An 11,442-nucleotide genomic window follows, 5' to 3' on the forward strand; every position below is an offset into this window, starting at 1 on the left:
TTTTCATAAGATCCGATTTTAGGGGCATAATAAAATTATTTTCACAATTTTAGAAAGAATTATAAAATATATACTTTCGAATATGCCCCTGATAAATGATTAAACTTCTATACAAGAGCAATTGGAATTGCGCAGGTCATTACATTTGATTAATGGTAGAATTGGAAAGAAGCACACACAAATTTTTGATATCAGCTAACAATAACTTTTAACTATTTTCTTGGCATTCATAAATTTCAAAATAGGGTGTTATGAAATTCATAAGGGGTGGAAGGAGTGTTAATTTCAACTTCCCAGGAAAGTGATATATAATCCACATATGTCTAACGTCCATTTATTTCGGTGGGATGTTACTTTTCTTCCAAAAAGTACTGTTCAAGGAAAAAAATGAGCTTAGCTTTAATTTGTTTGTCGTGTATGGCCACCAATGAATTGACTTAACAATATTTAATGATAGTTCTTAACCACGCATTTATATTAAATCACATTATGTAGGGCATTTAGATTCCAGCATTTTCTTCTCTAGAAGACTTCAATGTTGGAAGCATGACGCAGGAACATACTTCAGGGAACTTGTTTTTTGTCAAATAACAAGCTATTATACCGAGATATATATATATATATATATATATATGAATTAATCATTAATAAACAATATAAAAAATTATAATAAGCTGTAATGTTTGAGTCACGACCGAAATAATTCGATATTTAAACTTCCAGAAAAATAGAAAACTTATAAACTAGCTCACGGGTAAAATAAAGATAAAGAAAAACACTACTTTGAATTCTTGTATTTTATTTGAATTTTGATATGAATTTTTACATTTTTTTTAACATTTTAAGTCTCCACGCCTTCATCCGTTCGCAATGTTAGTTCCTACACTTTCAAAGAAATGTTAATGTGATATAAATAATATCAATAATATTGATATTTCAATTAACACTGTTAATTTTTTGCTTATGTATCAAACTGATACTAATAAGAAATTTTTAATGAGCAATTTAAAAAAAAAAACCTACATGAAATTTAGGTATTTTGCTGATCCTTTAAAAATTCCAAGCTGAGTCTTTTTACTTCAACTAATGTAGGCTTTTTTTAAAATTTTTACTCATTAAAAAATTTAATGATAGCATCAGTTTGACGCATAAATATAAAATTAATGGTGTTAATTATCATATCAATATTATTAACACTACCTATATCACATTAATATTTCTTTAAAAATATAAAAACTAATGTTAGAGACAGGAGAAAGTGTTAGGGATTTGATATACTAAAAATAAAATACAGAAATCTATATTAAAATTTAAGTAAAGTGTAAGAATAAAAGTAATGTTTTTCCTACAAATAATTATAGAGGGGATAAAAATGGATGAACACAGCCAATGTGTAAAGTGCCGACGAAATTTCATAGAGCTAATAAGGTTCGAATCCGATAACATGAATACCAGTTGTCAGGTTTGTTTTTATGCTCATTCACTTTATTCTGTCGACGCGCGCGTCAATTATTGAACCTTAAACCACACCCTTTATAGTTTATCCAATCTGGTATTTTCTTTTTTTTTTTTTTGGTTTCTTAAAAAATTAGAGTTCCCTCTTTATAGCAACTTTATAGGCTTTTTTATAAATAAATCCTACTTGTGACTTAAAAGAAAATAGATTCATCGTTTCTATATTATTAATACATTTGAAAAATACAAATTTTAAAGTACTTTTAAATAGGTTTCTCACTGTTTTAAAATGAATTGTGCTAAACACTTTCCCATCCATTCACAGTTTTTAATTATTAATTCAACGAATTATTATTATTATTATTATTTAATGCCGAGAAAGAAACATAATATTACTTTTTATAAAATGCCAGATCACTACTCAAGTTACGTATTTTAGGATCATCAATGCAAATAGCCCATTCAGCATTCTTTTTTGGAAATTAATTAAGGGGAAAAAAATCCAAGGCTCATCAAAAGCTCGAAGTTATTTATAGCATAGTAATGTACTTGTGCATATTCAAGAGAGGGCTATGGTTGTCGCCACAAAGATTACTGATCATTTAAAAAAAAAAAATCTGTAATTTTCTACATGTCATAGTAATCCTGCTGATAATTTGTTTACCGATGAGAGAAAACAAGTCAACACTTCCGTCACCGACAAAGAGCCAGACCCGTGATTTTGTAATCTTGCTCCGATGGATTTATGATTGGGGGAAAGAAACAAGCTTTTCCCTGTAGACAAAAATAAAAAAGCATACCATGTGACATCTAAACACTTAAAAAAATCCAAATCACTTTTGAAGATTTTTAAAATAAATTAATATTAATGTTTCCATCATCACTCATATTCTTCCAACTTACATCTTATCTTCTTGATGATATGTCAATGATTTCATTAAAATTACAGTAGGACTAATTAATTCCAAAGCATCCTAGCGATATTGGAAAAAAAAAATGAAATTCAAATTTTAATTATTAATATTTTTTTATAGAATTCAAGACGGATTTTAAATTTAATTTTTTTATTATTAACATTATAAGTTAAGGATTAGTCCAATTATTTCACCGCTTGACCAGAGACTGCGAATGGAATAATTAGTCAATCAACTGAGGATTATTTACATTATGTCAAATTGCCTCAAAATGTATGAAGACGTTGATCTAAATCTTTGCAAATACAGTGAGCGGATTGATTATGCTCAGGCTAATGACAGATAATGATGGAAAGCTAAATCAATGAAGATAAGAACGTGTATGAATCTGAAATGAGTTTTTCTTTCTTTCTTTCTTTCTTTTTTTTTGCGCGAAACTGAAATGAGTTTTTCTGTTCATAAAATTTGTGAACGGTTCTTATTATTTACAGAGAGACGCACTAAGGGATTTTTTTAAATTTTAAAAATGTGATTTTTCAAATCATTTAAAAGAGCGGTTATTGTTTTTTTTTTTAACAGAGAGGAAGTCCATTTTATTAATCATCAGAAAAATAGTACACACACTAATCAGAGAAATCAAAAAAGAAAGCTGTAAAGCCTAGGTACAACCTATAAGAAAGCAATTAAAACTAGATATGAGAAAGCAATTAAAAAACTAGATACAACCTACTGAAAATAGAGAAAAAAGAAATCAGAGACATATCAACGAAATCAACCAACACCAACCTTCACTTGACCACTTGCAACTTTAATGAAAGTCAAATTTCTACTTTTCTTTAAATCTGTCAAAAGAACATCAGATAAAGGAGTTGTTGTTGTTTCCAGCCACCCATGAGGTCCCAACCCCTCATTACCCATAGCTGCTAGCATGTCTGTAGTTTTATTTCCTTGTCTAGCCACCAAGGAAAAACGAACCCAAGGCATTGATTCTCTGAGTTGCAGAATATCAGAAACCACCAAAGTGCTTTACCATTCGCAACATTCAACAGAATTAGCATTGATGCAATTAAACAAAACTTCACAATCTGTCTCAATACAAATTCGTTTACCTTTAAAATTAATCCTGCATAAGAGTAAAGCTTCCCGAATAGCCAACCCCTCTGCCATGAATGCTGTAGAGGCTAAAATTTTTCTACTGATCCCACCCAAAAATTTACCATCTACATCTTTGCAAATAATTCCCACTCCAGCACTACCACCAGAACTAGAAAAGGCTCCATCAACATTAATCTTTACCTCATTTATATCCGGTGGTCTCCAACATTCACTTCTATTAATTCCAGCTTTAGTAGGCTTCTTGATAGACTTCTCCTCTATACTTCTAGAACTCCAACATTCATCAACTAAAGCAGCAGCAACTTCTACAACCTTCATAGAATTAACATTTACAGCATTAAAGACCCAATCACATCTTCCTTTCCAGATACCCCAACAAGTAGCAGTAATTAAAGCTTTACCCGATTCCTCCATGTATCTGTTTGTAACTAACATATCCTCAATCCACTTGCCAAAATTTTGAATACTATCATTGTTAATAACCAGAGTCAGTGGGCCACCGTGCCAACATCTATTTGCCCATGAGCAAAAAAACAACATATGCTCAATAGACTCAACCTCTTCATTATAAATAGGACATAAAGGATCTTTAGCACATTTTCTCTTAAAAAGAGCTTTTCTAGTTGCAACTGCTCCATTAACCAACCTCCACAAAAATTGTTGCACTTTTGAAGGAACTTTCAAATTCTAAATACTCTGCCACACCTGTCTAGGTAACTGATAAGAACTACTTGAATTCTTATTAACAACTTCCTTGTTGAGCCCTTTTGCAATAAAATATCCAGACTTAACAGTGTACTTCCCATCTTTAGTAAATTGCCAGATCAACAAATCATCATTCTGACCTCTGGAAATAAAAATTCCTTGAATGGCATCAGCTTCCTCCTTACTAATCCGATTTCAAATGAGGCTTAGATTCCAAAAACCATTTTCAATCAACTTATCAACTGTCAATTTCTTTTCTATTGCACTCAACTAATTTAAAGATAAACAAGCTCTTTTCAAGCTAGGAATCCACCTATCACCCCATACTTTCTTCCAATGAATCTTCCTGCCTTCATTCTCATTCTGCCCCCACCAGAAATCAGAGATAATTCTATCAAGATCCTTATAAGCCTTCTTTGTAAAAGAGAAGCATGTCATAGGATATACCAGAATGGAGTTAGCCACTGCTTTTATTAAAACTTCTTTACCAGCAAAGGTGAAAAATTTTTGCTTCCAGCCTTGCAATTTCATGTGAATCTTGTTCTTTACAAAAGATAGTGTAGCAGTTTTTGATTTACCCCACAACACAGGTAAACCAAGGTAATTTTCAGGACTCACTGTTGCTTTAATCCCCAACACCTCCTCAATCTCCTTCACTACTTCAGGTAGTGTATTTGGTGAAAAGAAAACGCAAGATTTATCAAAATTCACCTCCTGTCCAGATACAGCACAATAAAGATCCAGAATCTTCTTTAAAATCAGGCATTCCTCTTTTTATGCTCTCATAAAAAATAATGCATCATCTGCAAAAAAAACAATGAGAGAGAACAGGACCACCCTTAGACAATTTGATTCCCCTCAATTCCTTCCTTCCCACATGATATTGCAACATCACCGAAAGCATATCAGCTGCTAATATAAACATATAAGGAGACAATGGATCTCCTTGTCTTGCTCCTCTCCCTGGCTTGATATTTGCCACACTTCTACCTGAAACAGTAAGCTCAAATTCTATTGAAGTTATGCATTCCATATCCAAGTAACCAAACATCTACTAAATCCCATTTTCAACATTACTTCTAGTAAGAATTGCCAATTGACTTTGTCATATGCCTTACTTAAGTCAATCTTCAAAGCTAATTCAGCTCTAGTACCTTTCTTTCTCCTTTTCAGATAATGAAATGCTTCATGAGCAATTATGATGTTATCTTGGATTTGCCTTCCTACAACAAAGGCTCTTTGATGTGGAGAAATGCATCTACTCATCACTTTTCTCATCCTTGCTGTCAAAATTTTAGCAATGATCTTATATGATACATTGCATAATCCAATTGGCTGGAATTGACTCACTGATTCAGGTTTGGAAATTTTTGGAATAAGAACAATATTTGTCTTATTCATACTTCTCAAATCTACATGATCCATAAAAAATTCTTTCACCATATCACAAACCTCTTTTTTAACTTCTTCTCATGCTAATTGATAAAACAAGGCTGTATATCCATCAGGTCCTGGTGCCTTTGTTACATCAAGATCAAAAACAGCCTCTTTAATTTCTCTGTTAGAAACAGGTCCAGTCAAAACTTCATTATCTTCCTCAGTCACAACTTTTTCAACATATTACAGAACTTCTTCCATATTTTTTGCCTCAGAGCTAGCAAACAAAACAGAATAAAATTTGCTAAATTCATCATTTATCCTGTCAGTGTCTTCAATCCATATTCCCTCCTTATTTTTCAACTGCAACACTTTATTTCTAGCTCTTCTCTGTATAACTGTGCTATGAAAGAATTTTGTATTTCTATCTCCATGCTTAATCCAATTGAACCTTGATTTTTGCCACCAAAACAATTCTTCTCTATCCCAAGCATCTTTAATTTCCCTTACCAACTCTTCAACTTTAATAGCTTTTTCTTTAGTCAGTACTCCACTCTTATACTCCTCCAACTTTCTTCTCAATTCATCAATAATTTTTCTATTATTTGGAAATTCTTTTTTGCTCTATTCCTCTAACCTTCTTCTATAAGTATTCAATCTTTGAATCAGTCCAGTAACTTTGCTTGCTCTATTTCCATCTCCTTCCCTCTATCCTTCCTTTACAATTCCTAAATAATTCCTGTGACTGACCCAAACAGCATTAAATTTGAACATTTTTAGAATTTTCATATCCTGAAAACAATAATCAACTACAATAAGATGATGGTCAGAACCAATTGGTTCACAATGAAACAGCAAAGCTTTTGGGAAATTAACTCTGAATTCAACATTCCCCAATCCTCTATCAATTCTCTCTTTAATATTTGCTTGTCACAATCTATTGTTACACCATGTGTCTTTTGGCCCATGAAACTCCAAATCAATCAAATTACAATCAGAAATCATTTTCTGAAAATTCAACATCTTTTTTGCAGCTCTTGGCTTCCCACCTAACTTTTCATCCTGTGAAACAAGGTCATTGAAGCCCCCAATACATAACCACGAACCATTTATACCTTTTGCTATTGCATGCATCCTGTTCCAAACAACCAGTCTATCTCTCATCTTTGGTGGCCCATACACACAAGTGATAAAAGAAGGAACATTTAAAACTGTAGAAGACAGCTTGAAATGAATAATATTCCTTGATTTAAACAACACATCAACATCAACTTCATCTTTCCACCATAATGCCAAACCACCTGATAAACAATCAGGCTCCACATATAATTCCTTCTCCATGCCACATCTCCTTCTAATTCTTTTAGATCGAACTTCTTTCATCTTTGTTTTCATTAGAAATATAATTGAAGGCTTATAATTTTTACAACTATCTTTCAGATTCTTAACTATCAAAGCCGCCCCCAAGCCTTGACAGTTCCAAACTATGAGTTTCATGGCATCTTGGGGGCTGTTAAAGGCCAGCCACCCATGCCCTCAAAATTAAGAGCCACCAAACCAATACCACCTCCTGCATTAAACATAAAAATATCATTATCACCTATAAAAACTCTCACCTCTTCCTCCTTCATTACATCATCACTCTCCAGTTCTCCCCTATTTAAACCCACCTTCATTGTTGTTGCTCTTTTAGCTCCACGTCTCATCTTCGATTTCACTTTCCTTAAGCTCTCTGCATAAACTGAAACAACAGCCTTATGACTCACTCTCTTTTCACTTATTTTCTTTCTTTTTATTATCAACAGGCCAATGTCATCTTCTGCATCTCTCTTCAACCCTAAGCATTTAATGCTGTTTGTTACTTCTGCCACTTCTTTTTTCACAAAAGGAACCAGCACATTGCAATTCATTGTGTTTCCAACAGTTGCCTTTTCAACAGCATTACCCAAATCATTTTCTCCTTTTACACAGCTTATATCTTCAAGCCTCTCATTTCCTTCTTTATTTTTATAACCATTAGGCCCAGCCACATTCGACCCAATCCTTGGTGTATTAAATTCACGTGCCTTGAGCCTAACCACAATTTCCTCACCCTGGGACCCTTTTATGTCAGTAGAATCTAATCCAATCACCTTTTTGTCTTTTCCAGAGCCACTTTTATTCAACATATTTCCATTTGGCTTCTTATCAATCTTAATTGAAAATAAGTCAACAATATTCGAATCACAACAATTATGACCGTAGCTAGAACTATGCTTACCTTCTATCTCTTTCTTCTTTTTTTTCTTCGTCTCTTTTCCTCCATGAACAATTCAACTCTGGCCAACCATCTTTGACCACCACTGTAGCATCCTCCCACGTTCGAACCTGATTTGTAGTTAACCACACTCCATATCTTGGTTTGTCTGGATTAACAATGGACATTAGCCTTACCGATCCACATATTCTCGCATCATGTCTAATTCGTCCACAACGATAACAGAAGTTCTGCAGCTTTTCATACTTGATAGTTACCCAGCCCGAACTTCCGTCAGGCTTTGAAATCCAGAATCCAGATGCAAGTGCTTTCCTTAAATCTAACAACACTCGAACACGCAAAAAACATCTTAATAATCGATCGTTACATAAAGGATTCTCTACCATCATAACCTCACCAACACGTCCGCTAATCTGGATAGCATTTTCAATGTTCATTGCTTCCAAAGGCACATTGTGCAATTGGATCCAGATCGAACTTCGGCTAAAATCAAATTCATAAAATGTTTTATACTTCCTCCATTCCTATAGATTCAAGAGCTGGCCATTTATTGACCAAGGTCTACCTCTGAGAATCCTATTATATTCATCCTCCTCCGTAAACTTAAACAGAAAAGCATTTCCAGTATTTCGTTCACAGCGAGACCTGATTGTAAGTTCCAAGCCTTTTGAATAATTGTCTCCAGCGTGTTTCTACCGATTTCCTTATCAGTAATTAGTTTTCCAATAAGTACTTTCTTTGTCTCTTCTTCTTTCCAGACTAAAGGTTCATTGATAATCGCTTCCTCCTCTGCAATAGATTTCTCCTTCGTCGCCATCTGAACCTCCAACACGAAGCTCTGACGTCCACTAGCCTCCCACTACCGAACACCACCACTCACTCTCTCACAAAACAAACTAAGCTCTCATACACCAAGTGTAGAGAGAACTCAAACTCTCATGCACAGGGTGCAGAGAGAACTCTAGTTTTACGAGCGGTTATTGTTTTGCTTAACTCATAAACAACCTTAAAAAAAACTTTTGAATAAGTTTTATTTTAAAAAGCTAATCGAATTATCTCATTAAAATAAGCTGAAAAACAATTAAAAAAATAAATTTCTCACACTAGTTTAATTAAAATATTTTCTCATAAACAAGTGGGCGCCAATTTTGAAATGACGTGGATGGTATCAAAGTTCCATATATGATATGTCCACGGGACTGACCGACTGAGACTGAAGAGCAGAGCACAGTCTAACTCTCCAAAGGTTAAAAAAATGGGCCCATGGTCAAGGCCATTATGGGCCTGAGTACTCCGGACTAGTAGAATGGGCCTATTATGGCCTATCTTATATCTAACTTGTTCTGGCCCATATTATGAATATTTCTATTCATGGCTTCTCATAGAGTTTATAATGTATGTATACTATAACATATAGATTTTCAGAGTAATTTTTTTGGTTATATGGTTATTTGATTGGATCAGATTTAAGCATTGTCCGAATCTAATTAAGGGTAGCTCTCCTAAAGATATTTTTTTTTACATTTATATGGATTAGAATTTAAAATTCTTGAGCAGCCAACCATAACTTTTTACATTGTGATGAATTCAAGTTGTTAAAAGCAAGTTTTTAGCATTAACATATTAAAAAAGTTTTTTATACTACTAACAAGTATTTTTCTATTAGAGATAATTTTATTCAATACATTGTTAAATATTAAATACAAATTCCTCCTATATTCTCAAGAACTAATCCCTCCTCCTACTCTCATCCTTACTTAAGAAGTTAAGTCATATCATTAGGAGTGGAGAGAGGGGGATCGACAAGGGCCACGATCTCCCTTAACTTTTTAATTTTTTTAGTAAAATATAGGGGTTATATATTTTTGATTCTCCTAAATTAACATATTATATAGTTTATGAAACACTAGATGGAATCTTTATTTTAATTCTATATGTAGTCTTTTACATATGTATCGAGCAATATTTTAATAGTTTGAAAATATGGTTGTCATAAAATCTAATAATTTTTAACAAGATAATACTATACATACTCTTAAAGCTTTGGTGTCATTTTATTTTGCTTTCATTTTATATTTAATAAAAGACTTTTGAGAATTATTATTAACAAATTTTGTTAAAGATTGTAGCAAATATTTCAAGATATATTCAATGCCATGTGCTTGATAGCTATCATAAAATTACTAATCCAAAAATTAAGAGGTTTGATGAAGATGTTCATCTAAAAAAATTATTTTTTAAAACAATCAAGCTATTAAAATTTATGATATAAATAATTTTTACTCTGATATAATTTAATCTTATTGATATAAAGATTTTATAACAATTAAGCATTATTAATGTATTGATGTATTTATTTACTATAATTATCAATTAAAAAAATTAAATAATAAATTTAATAAGCAAGTAATATAACTTGTTATATTGAATAGAACTTTAGATTGCAATATTATATTTAAATCATTTAATGTTCATAGGGATGATAAATTTTTTACCAATTTAATGATAATTCATATTGAGAAGGAAATTACTTAAATATTTATCTTAGATATAATAACTAATAATTTTTATATGATGAAAAATTAATAAGCAAAACTTAATATATATGTTGTTATATATGTGTAAAATTAAATATAAATATCTATATTGAAATATTTATATTATGTTGATGATATATATATATATATATGTATGTATGTATGTATGTATATATTTAACTTTTTTTTAATTATCAAATATATATATATATATATATTTTTTTTTTTTGGGAACGGAGGGAGCATATAGTACGTACCATGTCTCGAACCCAAATCTTCTTGAAAGATCCGCAAAGGACATTCCAAAAAGCCGAGGGGCAGACTGGTATGATGCATTTCGCGAATAAAATAGGAAGAATTTTAATCCAGAAAAAGAGAAATATTTATCAATAAATTTTAAAAAACTAAATTTTTTTGCAGAATTTATGGATTAAGTTAAAATAAAATGAATGGCTGAAAATACTGAAATATCTTTCTGCCAGATTAATAAGTACTTAGTTATTATTTAACTTTATTTGTTAGTCATATATTTGTTCTTGTTAATTCCTTAAAAGTATTTATTAAATAATTAACTAGTTTATTTTACGACTTATCATCTTAAAAACATTACTTGTTAATTTTAAAATTTTACTTATTAATTTATTAGCATTATTTGTAAATTTTTTACAAAACTTATTCACTCAATATGATTGAAAAGCATTATTATTAGTTATTAATTTTTTTAATTTATTTATTAATTTATCAATATCTGTTGTAAATCACTTGACTTTGCCTGTCAATAATCATATTAATATCAATTATTAGTTATCTAACTTTTACTTATTCATTTACTAATATCAATTGTAAATTACATAATTTGTCAATAATCATACTAGTTCAATTATTTTGCTCTAAATGTAGCATTATTAGTTATTAATTCTTTAATTTTATTTGTTAATTTATTAATATTAGCTATCAATCACTTTTTTTTTTTTTGCAAAAGGGCATTTTGATCTTTATTTCAATTCAATTCAAGAATCCTGTGGTAAAATTTCAAATTTTTTGAAATCTACTGATAAATATTTCTCTTCTTGACCCTTAA

Source organism: Prosopis cineraria, unplaced genomic scaffold (genome assembly GCF_029017545.1).
Source record: "Prosopis cineraria cultivar Desert tree isolate PC_DT_omini unplaced genomic scaffold, ASM2901754v1 PC14, whole genome shotgun sequence".
In the NCBI taxonomy this organism is placed as follows: domain Eukaryota; kingdom Viridiplantae; phylum Streptophyta; class Magnoliopsida; order Fabales; family Fabaceae; genus Prosopis; species Prosopis cineraria.